The sequence below is a fragment of the Protomyctophum parallelum genome (genome assembly GCF_964188405.1).
Source record: "Protomyctophum parallelum genome assembly, chromosome: 12".
NCBI classification, from domain to species: domain Eukaryota; kingdom Metazoa; phylum Chordata; class Actinopteri; order Myctophiformes; family Myctophidae; genus Protomyctophum; species Protomyctophum parallelum.
In genome coordinates this window covers 39,537,695-39,550,846 of record NC_139712.1, presented here as the reverse complement: position 1 = coordinate 39,550,846, position 13,152 = coordinate 39,537,695, and the positions used below count along the sequence as shown (strand labels likewise).

At 44.4% G+C, this 13,152-nt stretch overlaps 1 protein-coding gene across 1 annotated transcript in view; it reads left to right on the top strand.

Annotated features, from left to right (window-relative positions):
* ncoa2 (nuclear receptor coactivator 2) overlaps positions 1 to 13,152 on the top strand; it is a 101,076-nt gene that overhangs the window by 19,798 nt on the left and 68,126 nt on the right. Inside the window, 1 exon segment of the mRNA XM_083778260.1 lies at positions 1,976 to 2,069. The gene's annotated coding sequence lies outside the window, so the exon portion shown is untranslated.

Genomic DNA, 13,152 nt, shown 5'->3' with positions numbered 1-13,152 from the left:
CAAAGCAGACGTGACGGCAGAACACAAACCATAGTTTTAGTTTACGAATGCATTTGTGGCAATTGGGGATTCCTTTTTTGCTTTACAACTAATACAACATATATTCCAATAAATATCCGTTTTCTTATCTCCTGTCGTCTTTAGAAAATCCCACACATTCATCACATCCTGTTTTGTTTGGGTGAGCCTCTCCGCATGGCTCTCTGGCTGTGAACTTGTGCAGGCCAGGGTTCAAAAGGGGATTCGGTCTCCTATTACGTCATCACATTATGACCTCACGTGAACGCATTCCTCAGCTGGCTCAGTTGGCAGGTATTTGAGAGAAATCTCCACAGTGTAGAAGGGCCGGCTGGCTCTACTTACATCGGCTACGTGTGGTGTGCGTGTGTGCCTCTAAAATGATTCTCTGGCCTCATTACTGCGTTGCCAAATGCCACGATGGAGTCCTTTTTTGACGGGGAGACCATCCCAAGTCCTACATACTACATCCTGGAATGTGGGCGTTTCATGAGAATTTCTGCCTTCTTTTTCCCATCGCTCTAAAGGGGCGGTCACAGATTCCGCGTTCTGGATCTCCGAAGCTGTACGCTAGATATTCTGGCTGGCCACAGCGGACACATGTGCGGCTTCCGCTGGCTGGTGCTGGGAACAGGGCTGGGTACAGACGGGACAGACAGATGGCACTGCCACAGCTTGTTTCCATAAATAGATAACATCATTCAGTATTGATTAATATTGCATTGAACTCAGTACGAGCTTGTACTTTGAGTCTGAGTGTGATTTTTTTTTTTCCTTCACAACAACCTGTAGCGTTGATGATGTGCTCTCAATTAATCAAATTATGTCCTGTTTGAGTCGTCAACAACGCCGATGAAGGCTGTTTGAGCTGAAACACGTCCGTTGTTGGTCTTGTGAGGAAAATAAAATTGTGAAAAGGACATTATGGATTGCTGCTGGTTTGTTTATCCTATCATTGTATGTTTTGATCGTGCACCCACCTAACACCTTGTCCGTTTGGAAATTAGCATGCCATCTGGTTTGGTTTCTGTTCCTGGATCACTGCCAAATGTCGAGTAGGACACCTACTGGTTGACAATATATTAATGAAAGTGGGCTATGTGGTGTTACCGGCGTTGACATGCATTTATTAATTGTTACACCGTGACAAACAACCTTACTTACTTACATTTGCTGACTGTCGTCTTTACTCGCCAGCCATCAAGGCGGCTTTGTGCCCCCTCTGCCGAGCTATGTGCCTGGCCAGAGGGGCTCGCTTACCCCGCCGGAGGCCAAATAACTATAGCGGTTATCATTTCAGTAAATAAGGATAAACAAACTGCTTCACATGAACAATGTTGGTGTAATTAAGAGATGTGATAAGGGATATATGTTTTATATACACAGATTTACAAATAAAGGAGCATTGGAAAGGCTTCATGCTTTAAAAGGTGACTGTATCCCAGTCACAGTGACTTTACTGCATGTCATTTGTTCTTGTTTCATTTTCTTTGAACAAGTAGTTGCTTTTCCTAATTATCTGAACAAGATGACTTCAATTGAAACCCCTTTATCCTGTCTAATTAATTGTGTGTCATGATTAAAAAGACGTACTGTATTCCAGGATGTAATAAGGTTGCAAGGTCTCCCAGGAGATGGACCCTGTAGACACTCCACTTAGAGCTCTACGTTAAACTAACGCTAATCATGTGCAGTGCAGAGCTGTAGGCCTGTTACTAGTCTGCTAACGACTAGCTAAGTGGAGCTATTGACAAACTCGTAGCTAGTTTCAGTCTTGCATTTAACACTACTAAGGACCTGTGATTGTCCTGCTTCAGCACCACTTGGACTATTGTTGCTACCTTAACTGGACCATGTTGCTGAGTTGTGCCGGTTCTGACAAAATTCTGAGTAACTGTATATACTACTATACTGTATATCCTGACTGTATTTTTATTCCTTTCATTTTTTTTTACAGTTCTTCAGCAGGGAGGCGTGGATGATTCTAAAAGGTTTCCCAGTGTTGTATTCCTGCAACTATGCCCTGAGGGATCCCCTGGACTGAAGCCAAGGTGAGAAGTGCAGTCATGGCCATCTTTCTGCTTATGTAATAATGCCTTGTATATAACCTCCTCCCAACACTACAGTGAGGGACACCAACAGCCGCGGTGAAGCCTTCTCCCTGCTCATTAAAGGGCTACTCTTTTAAGCCTAAACCATGTTCATTGGAACTCGCCCCAGGCATGACCCTATACTGCATCATGCACTTTGTTTTTGTTCTCATGTGTGATGTCCCTCCATCCAGGCTCATTGATTTGGAGAAAAGGTGTTTTCTCAGCTGTATCTTTGTAGTTTGAGTGCGTAAAGGGTGGCTGTGATATCTGAGCTGAGTTTCTCCACCATTTGATGAGCGACACTATGAGTGTGAACATCTTGCTTTATCTCAGTTTTCTGGCCACCATGATGAGTGCAGCTGCTGCAGGGAGATGGCCTGCATATCTAGACTTCTTCCCCTCTCATGCTCATGCACGTACGCTGCCTGGAGTTTTGCCAGCACACACCGCTGTCTTCAAATACAGCAGCTGCTCTGAAATTAGAGGCTACCATTAGTCGAAATGCATTTTTAAATAACGTGTCCCACTGTCCATAAGGTGCTGTGTGCACATGTATCAGTTGTCGATTTCATGTAGAATAATCTGGTTTCTATTGTAATAGGTGATTTGTAACCCGCAGCACGGGTGATTTTTAAGCCGCAGCGCATGTCGGAACGTCTGCACCCTCCCCTCTCCCCATATTCCGCAACTTATGTTGTAACAGCCCTCCTCTCCTCTTTCTGCGACATTCTGAAGTGACTCCTAGTGTTAAAGATTCATGAGCATGATCAGCTTTCGGTAAATGGGGGGGGCTCTGGCACTTTAGAGCCATTACCTTGCAGTGATTCTGGGGTGGAGAAGCTCTTGAGTGGAACCGTGTGGCAGTCGAGGACTAATGCAAAGTGTCTGTGTACTGTGTATGCATGCCGGAGTCTGAACCCAACTCGCTTCACCACGCCGCCCCACCCCCTTTGCATAAAGAATGAGACTGAACCATATATGGCACAGGAATAAAGACAGACATGCTCTGACTCCTGACCTGCTTATTATCTTCTGTTTTCCCCTCCTCCTCCTGTGCGTTCTCTTTCGCCCCCTCTCTCTCTCTCTCTCTCTCTCTCTCACCCCCCCCCCCTCTCTCTCTCTCTCTCTCTCTCTCGCTCTCCGCATACAGTTTAATCACTCTCTTTCCCTATAGCTCGTGTCCGCCCATTGATCTGATCCCTTAGTGTTGCGAGTGTTGCGAGACCTACATATCTAAAATTGCGCACGTTGTGGGTGTGTTGGATACCATGGTGTTCTTCTATGTTCGCTGCATAGAGCCGATGGCAGAACATCTGTTTCGAGGTAACACAGTTGTCTGCAAGGCCGGAGGGTTCACTCCCGCTGCCCGTGTTGAAATCAATAATGTTTTTAATTACACGTGTTTGTCTTTAATACCATCTGACACGATCCCAACCATGTCTCTGTATGTGTCTTGGCTCTCCCGGCAACTCTCCCACCCCTGCAGATATTGAGCTGTAAATTGAGAATGGCCCCCCCACCACCACCCCCACTCCACCCCCTTTCAGCCACTGCTTTCAGGAGCGGGTGGGGGAGGGTTTCAGTGTCCAGTGATGCAATCGACCAGCAGCACAGCAGCAACAGTATTCAGTAACAGTTTACTTTCTTTCTGTCTCTCTCAACGGTCCTGCTTCTTTCTCTTTTTTTGTCCGCTTAAGGACAGCCCAGGAACCAAGCAGACATTGTTCAGTGCCCTCCTAAAGCTGTTTTGGAGTGGTTTGGCACCCACTGTAAGGGCTTTCATTATTACAGTGCACGAGACTTCAAACACTTCCCCACTGGCTTTTGATGCCTGGCACTCTCTGGGGCCCCCGTAAGCACTGGGTGTGCCTCATACAACCAAAGCCCTGCTAACCCACATGATTACTGGAATGGCACACAAGCCCCCCCCCTTGGCAGTCAACCACTGGCAGAGATTGGCAGGGTATTTGTATTGGTCGTTCTTTTGTTTGTTTGTTGACATTAAGTCACAGGTGAAGGTACAAGTGTTTGTTAGTAGTGCTTTGACGTGTTTTCTGTAGTGCTGTCATACAGTGGGTGATGCGCTGTGTGCAATACAGAGAAACTCTGTCTGTCTGGATACACTTTGAGCAGCAGCCCCCCCCCCCCCCCCCCCCCTCGTTGTCTTTGCATTCCTCCTAGCCAGACTGTGTGGCTCCAGCTCAGACCAGGAGAGTCTGCTCCTGTGTCACCTAAGATATGAGCAACCACACACACCTCCAATCACCTACACTCAACTACACTCTGGGATCTCAAAGTCAATTGATTTTTCAAACTTTAGGCTGTGTTTTGTCTGTCTGTCTGTCTTGTCTGTTTGTCTGTCTGTCTGTCTGTTTGTCTGTTTGTTGAGCTGTCCTGTCATTGTTTAGTCTTTCTTAAGCTTGCTGTTGTGGTTCTGTCCCTGCCTAGCTAGTTGGATAACGCAGATCTATGTTTAGCAACATTATCACCATGTATGATAAAGGTTAATGTGTAATATATATTTCTGAATTACTTGTCCGTAACGCATAGTCATCTTTGTGTTAGCGATGTCAATTATCGATTCATTCATTAATCGATAATTGATAACCTTATTGATTGATTAACCGGTTAGTTGATAAGCGGCATTTAAAAAGAGAAATCTGAGAATCTTAATTTACCTCAATGTGTAACATTTCAGTTCCAGACCCCCAGGAACGCGCCCAGGGGGCCGGCAAGCCGCCCGCGTCCGAAATGGTTGAGAAATGACAGTTACCGTGTGGCGGTCCCTCTACTGTACCCTCTAGTGTACTGTACTGGCACTGTACTGTACTGGCACACCCGAAAGCATCATATATATATATATATATATACAGTTAAACTTAATATATGCGTGTGTGTTTGTGTGTGTGTTAGGTTGTGCACAGGTGGTGAAAAACAACCATGCTGTTTTCGTGCTCATACCCAGCCAGCCACCCACCCACACACACGCATAGCTCCGTAAGGGAGTGGTTGCACCACTCAAAAACGCATAAACGCATTACAAGTCAATGTAGCTCTTATTTTTACATCACCAACTTGCCACGGTGTCTATAATGTTCACTGATTGTTCAGTCTCAAATGAACTTCACTACTGCTGGTTGGTAAGCTGCTTGCTGCATAAAGGTCTTTCAGGTGAGAAGCAATTGATAATTAATGTCAAACAAGAGGCAAGCAGACGGTTAGCGAGGTGCTGCCAGTCTGACAGGTAGTGCTTATCTTGTGCTTTTTCCCATGATGAAACACATAGGAAACGAGGGGTTGAGTGGTTTTAGGTAGAAACAATAGTATAGTATTATCTGGGTAAAATTGGGTGTGTCACTGGAAGCATCAATAGTAAGTAAGTAACAGTGCGTCCTTTGGATTTAAATACGTCAGAGATGCAGGACTGGTACCTAACAACATCACTGAGTTGAAAAGAATGCCGAAAGAATGTTCAAAATGTCTTGTAGCTTTGACAAGTACATGCCGTTTGTTTGTTGAACTTTTCGCAAGGTGAGCCACTTGAGGTATTGGAAAGTTGACGACACTGCTCTGAGGCCATGTGGCTCAGGCAGTGGCATGGCCGCTACGTTGCCATAATAATCTAACCCATCATTTGCACCCCTTGAGTCAGCCGAACACATGAGCCCTGATGTAGATGAAACGCTGTAATGAACTGAGAAATGCTGAGTTCACACAGGCAGGGCTCACACGTCAGCATGCAAACACAGAAGTGTGGTTACTGTCGTGTGTGTGTGTGTGTGTGTGAGACTGTGTGTGTGTGTGTTTGCTCCCCCAGGGCATGGGTGTTTACTGTTTACTACAGTTGTGCGAGTGGAAACCTAAGCTCCATCATAACTGTTGGAAGCAGCAAAACTACTATATATGGGAGGGTAGTGGACCAGTACCAGTAGCCTTTTGCCTCTTTTCCAGTCATATATTCCTAGCTTTCATTTCCAGTAAGATTTCTAAGCTAAAGCACTGCTTAAAAAAAAAAAAAAAGCATCCCAAGTAGTAGACCGAAGACACGGATATCATACCCAAAAGTGTGAAAAGCCACCCCCGTATTGTGTGACATTGGCTCCTCACCAACTGAAAACCACTCTTGGTGCCTAACGTTACATAACCACTCTGCCTTCCCTACTTGCATCCACCTAGAAGGTTGAGTTTTGTGACTAGCGCCTTCCTGTGATGTCCTGTTTGTATGGAACTGACATGCTCATACATACATGGGAGAGTTCAGCCCGAGTGCTGCAGACGCCACCCTTTTCCACGGTTCCCCTTGTGTTGCTGGTATGGAAATGTGACATTACCTGCTACTAGATTGAAAGACGGTAGCTCGAGAGCAGTTTGTGTAAAATATGGCATGGATTTCCCATGTGAATCCAGACAACCCCCCACCCAGTGATTTCTAGGGTCTCCATCCATGCCTGACACAAGGTAGTGTGTTATGATTGATGAGCCATATGTCCTGACTTTCCGGTCCAAATGAACCCCAGAAGATGACAGCCTGAACTTGTAAGTGATGGCAGAGGCCGTCCAGAAAGTGCCAGTCAATCACGCGACTAATGAAGTTATGGCTTCATTGACCTATCAGCCCACCACCACCTTTCTCTTCTCACTCTGAGCCGAGGAGAACTGCATGCAAATGGAATTCTGTACTGTACTGTGGGATTTAACCCGCCTATGCTCGGCTGTATGAGCACTTCCTGTTTAGTTTGACGGCTCCAGAGCCATTCCGCAGGCTGGTAACTGTAACGTGACCCCATAAGGTTATTACATCAGCTACTGGCCAGATACCCCAATGTTGATGTAATTATAGAACTAGCAGTAAGTGATTTTTGTTCTCTGGCCCTCACTATCTCCTACTCTTTAGAACCAGAGTGAGCACTTAAGAAAAACATTGCAACATCTTTATAGCTGTATTCTGGACATTTTCAGCCACCATGTCGATAACAGCATTTGATCGTATGTATGACATACGTCCGTCCGTACATTCATACATACAGTACATGCATACATAATGTACTGTATGTATAAATGTTTGTCAGTCCACCCAAAAAGTAGACAAACTACAATGAAATGGACACGAAATGCTGGAATCTCTGGTGAAGTGAAAGCGAAACTCATGAAGATTGCGAAAGTTGAATGAAAATATTTGTTACTTTTTACCAGCTGCTTGCAAAGCAGAATACCCTGGAAATGTACATGACAAGTTCGCCACCTAGTTTGTCGTCTGATAACTCCATTCACTTCATGGGGCCAGTCCAATGGCGGCTCACATGCTTAAAATAGCTCTTGTCCCAGTTCAGGCTGCATGAACAGTGCTCGAGCGCGCCGTTTTCTGCCCCCTCAATGTCGTAAGCCAGCATTAACCAGGGTTGCCAAGTCCGCTTATTTCCAGCCACACTTGGATTGTTTTTTCCCCCACAGTTGCTTGCCTGATTTTTGGAGGTTGGTTAGCTTATTTTTGGCACGACAGTTGGCAACCTCACACCGTCTGCACGGCATGAAGATTCACAGCAACAACACAGTCATGTGGAAATTGATGACCATAGGCATTTGGGAAATAAATCACTGTCTCTGCGATATTGTTGCCGAGGTGTCTCTAGTCTGTATCGTTTACGATAGTCAGTCCTTCATATTTGATAGTCTGTCGCGTGGTCGCACACATGTGTTGTTCGTCTATTACATTATCATACATGGCTCAGTTAACATGTGTTGTTTGCGCTATGTGCATACATCTTTTAAACTTCATTACCGAGCCACTTAGTGAGCTTAGAGGAGCGGGTGGGCGTGGGGAAGACCGTTGCCCCACGGCAACGGGTACGAGAATTAGTCACTCGCAACAGAGACAACTCACTTGATGTGAGTGCTGAGCGGCCGGCCAGGCCCGGGCCACATATCCCCGCCAGGTCAGGTTGTATACCCAGGCCTGTGGAATTCATAGGCGGTCATATTAGCCAATTTGAATGGAATCTGCTCATACTGACTGATACTGAACCATATATTGCTGTCAGGTGGAAACCTTATATGACCAAAACCATTCCTTTTCAAAATATACATATATTAACAAATAAACAAATTAAAATAAAATGGTTAAATAGCCCATCTACAAGCTCACAATGCATCATATTATTCATATCTCTCGGGAGCTTGTAGATCTGCTATTTTTTACTGTGGACCACCACAGCAAATATACAAGCAGCTGGTAATAATATGACTGTCATCGTTTCTTGTTTTTCTCTCAGTGAAATTATTTAAATGGCAAGGTGAAAATTTGATTTGTGTGTGTGCTATTATTATTTCATATTATTTATTCGTTTTTTAGATTTTTTAAATGGTTTTTTTTGTGTGGCTTTCGCCTTTTATTTTTTATGGAGGGACAGACAGTAGGCGACATGCAGTAAAGGCCGTCGGGATCAAGAGTCAAACCCGCGGCACACTGCCAGACTGGATTACCAGCCAAGGTGCCTGGACCGCTGAGCCACGGCCTAGGCCATATTATTTATTTGTTTTGTTCGTATTCTTTTGTTGTTGTTTATGTTGTGTAATGAATGGACATTTTGTCCTACGACAGAGAGAAAATCATCAGGGACGGAACACGGAGAGGTGACCACATTCAAAGCATTAACACTGTGGGCATTGTAATCGTCATCAGCTCCACTGTTTGTTAATATTGTGTGTGTGAGTGTGTGTGTGTGTGTGTGTGTGTGGGGGGGGGGGCGGGGGTAGCAGGGGGCTGCATCAATTTGTATCAAACAGCAGTAGTGTTATATGAAAATCTTCATAAAGCTTGAGAAAGTTCCTTTTGTCGACCATCTTTTTAATAACTCAATGCAGTATGTATTTGTGGGAATGTACTTTATTATTTATAATTAAAGCTTAATCATAGCTTGATTGCGTGCTTGCGTGTCCTCCGTGCGTGTGAAATCAACTGCTATGAATCACGGCCTTTTCATTATTCATCACATGACGCAAGAGTACCTCAGGAATAATTGACCCGTATGCTTCTTATAATGTGTAGACTGGAACTGGACCCAACTTTCAACTGTCCACCAAATGCAAACAGCATAGGCTTTACTTTAAATGAAATGAAGAGTTGTGAGCATATTATCCCTGTATGTATATACACAGTGTATAGCACTATACATTACTGACCTTTAGCGATTGACGTTGAGCTTTGCTCGGGGAATAGCTATTCTCCACTGTACTGATGTATTGTAGATAATTAACTCAATGACATGGCACCTTACAGTAACCACTCTAAATGTAGGGATTTGGGGTATTGTCTGAGAATTCTATAATGGTGGTCCTCAAAGTGGGGGGCCCCCAGCAAAGTTAGTTGATAATACTTCAACATCTTCAACATCGGTTTAACCACAAATACATATTCATTTGGGGGTCCTTTGACATGAACAAGTTTCAGAACTAAGTTTTCCCAACACCAGATCTGCTCATGCAAGGATTGGGTTCCCCAGCAACAGCAATGCCGTGGCTGTCTGTCAGCTTACCGGCCTGGCTGTCCAGCCAACCGCCTGTATTGGTGTCATTGAGACGTGCCATGTACATCCAGTGTCCCTGATTTCTCTCAATGAACGGTGACCCCACCGTTTTTGCCATGTCAAGGAGAGGGAGGCAACCAATCATTTTCAACCCAAAGGGACAAGTGCAGCCAATCAGCTTTGGAATCCCCATGGTAACTTGCGCTGGAAGACCAGGAGACAACCAATGAGGACGGAGACTGGAGAGCACGGCTCGGCTACCATAGTTTAATGGCCCGTTTCTGTTGTCATTAATAAGGCGTGTAACCTCTGCTGTGTAGAGAGACACCCTAGTGTAATTTCAGGGACAGAACCGTACCACAGCATAAAGACGCCCCTTACGGCTCCCAAAAAGACTGTAATGTGAGGACAAAGCGTGCCACACACCCAAACACACCCCGGTTGTTTATCTGTGTCTCTGTATTGCTGCCAGCCCTTTGTTTAACGAATGAATCCATATGTTACACAGGCCGATGAAAGCCACTCGCTTTCAAGTCACTGTCACGAAATCGAGTCTGTGTGTTTTTCCACCCTTCCGAGTCTCCTTCCTCCCCTCTGCCCAGTCACCACGGCTTTGATTTCAGCCATTTGAGCACACGGGGCCCCTACCATTCGCTTTAAGTAGGCCACTGCAGGCCAATAGGGAGCTAGACTCAAGGTACTGTAGCATGGTGGCTAGCTCTCCATTAAGTTACGCAGGCTTCTGCAAAGCTACACTGTTCCCACTCTGCTCTAGATTGTGCTGTGTTGTGCTCTGCCTTATGTAATGACTGAGGAGCGAACACTGTGTGCTGTCGCTGTTTCCATGGTTATGCTTTTGTTATTTTTATCTACCCACGGCCTCGGTATGTGTCGCTTTCTGTATTGTCTTTCATTTTGCCCACCAATTTTCGGTACGACCTGACCATGCTGCAAGTATTGATGCGTTCACACCTGTGGTGACAAAAGCTACAAAGCGTCCAAGCGCAGCCAGCTACATTGCCGCAAGTCTCCATTTAAAAGTGTTGCTCAAGCAATACTGCGTAAATGTAGAGGATAGGTTAGATAATAATAATAGATTTAAATAGCACAGGGAACTTGTTAACGGCAAGAAGGAATTTATCTTCCTTTTACGGAACAGAGCAGGAATTGTGGGTTGAGGGAGGGGGAGTGGAACTGGGGAAATAAAAACATATAATTGATTGACGCTTCAATGCGTCATTGGAGCGCTGCCCGTCATGCAGCGACAAGTGTTTTTGTACCTTCGTGTCATTGGCTTCCATTGAAAATTATTTGTAGCCTGTCGTTTTGTCACCGCAAGTGTGAGTGCAGCATATGGCCGACATGTCGCCGCAAGTGTGAATGCAGCATATGGCTGATGGGCAGAGCAGGATTCTCACTTCATTGTCATTCAAGTTTCAACTGTACTGTACCTTTTTTCTGGAAGAATATACAGGGGTGCACAATTGTGCCAAAGTACGCATCTGATCTGATTTACTGCACTGATATATCCACCCATGTTGAAAGCCAACTCCATTAACTGCCATCAGGTTGTGGTGCACATGATGGTGGTGATTAAAAAGCCATTACTCCTTTGAATAATTAATCATTTTTCATTTACTGCCGTGGTCAACACAGACAAAACTCTGTGACGACTCGTAGGCGGAGGGAAGGGATAAGTCTTTTATGGAGAATTTTCCGGATCTCATGAGGACATGAACTTGTGCATGCCTCTCCAGTTGGGGCTCTCATCTTGTCACATCACTCTTTCTTTACGTTTATATTCAGATCAGAAGACACGGTTCAGATTAAATGCCATCAGGTGATGGCATTTAAATCTAAGGTCAGAAGGAAATCCAAGGTAGCGCTGTGTGCAGTGTCACTTACACTACTGGAGGCAGCCGTATTGTCTGTGTATACTAGTAGTAAAAGTAATACACAAAACATTTCAGCCGTATTGTCATTACATTGTGTATACTAGTAGTAATACACAAAACATATCTGCTGCTAGAGTGATCTATAGCAACCAGGCAACAGTGCATTCTTATTTCTTTGCATAGCATACCGGTATTTACTTTGCATATGCATATCTTTTTATTTACTTGATAAAAAGACTTTTTAAAATAGGTTTTTCAGATAGGATAAAGCAGCGAGAATGGCACAGAGGTCATCTAGCCTGGACCATTAACTAGTTTCTACCTAGCATCCTGGCACAAATCATTAATTTAAAAATATAACATTTAAAATATGACTGATCTACAAGCTCACAATGTGTCACATCGGGCTTAATTGGTTCATGAGATGGCCCTGACAAGGAGAGGTTGTGAAGCCTTCTCATTAGGGCTTTTCTTAGTCCAAAAGTTTATTTATTACAATAACATGAGATGGATACTTGGATACATCATTTGATATTTAAAGCACAATACCAACGTTATTGCATGTTTTGCAGATTGTCTACAAGTCATTGGGCAAAGTTAATAACTTTGACGTAAAACAAAGGTTCACTGTGATGGATAACCTAGCTCAAGCAAGTTAAGTATAGTTAATTTGCATACCATACTGAAATGAAGGTCAAGAAATGGGAAAAAGTATATGTTTTATTGTTTATAGACAGTGAGCTAAATATGTAAAACATTGTGGTTAAGTACCGTAATTTCCGGACTATAAGGCGCACCTGAATATAAGCCGCACCAGCCAAATTCAGGGAAAATCCCAAATATGTACGTATACAAGCCGCACCGGACTATAAGCCGCAGGTGGCCCCCTAGTTTTCGGCCGTTTCGTTAGCTCAGAGCCTTAGATGGCTCTGCGTTAGCTGTAAAAATCCATAGATTAGCCGCACCGTTGTATAAGCAGGGTTCAAATCATGGGTAAAAAGTCGCGGCTTATAGTCCGGAAATTACGGTATATGTTTTAAGCGCCATTCACACCGAGCATGAGGACTATAATGATAATTATTTGAAATTCCATGCTTAGATGTATGATAGACCACGTTCTGTAAACGGGGGCACCAGAACATGCTGCAGAATCCAGCCCACACAGCAAGATCTCAGAGTCCTGACAGGTCCAGTCAAAGACACCTCGAAGTGGCCGTATACCAGGGAGACAGCATCCCAAAAAGATGGGTTCCTCACCCTGTTCTTGCAGAGATTTACAGGCACAACTGTACCACAGACTGATCTCTGTCAAAGTTGCAGGACCCATGCTCATTGGTGCCAGTCACACACCTGTGACTGCCTGGCACATCTGCAGGTGTGTGTTGGCAGGTGTTGAGCCAGCACACACATTGCAAAAGTAGCATTACTTTTCATGTAAAATGACCTAATTTCTGTGCAACAACTATAAACATGCTTTCTTGTTTAGAACCTAGCTCGAGTTAACAAACTTAACATGTAAAAAAAGCTTTCTTTGATGGCATCTTAGGATAGATGTAGACCTATTTGACAGGGCAGAAACATAATTGCCTGATGTATTAATGAGCATCAACGACCATCACCTGT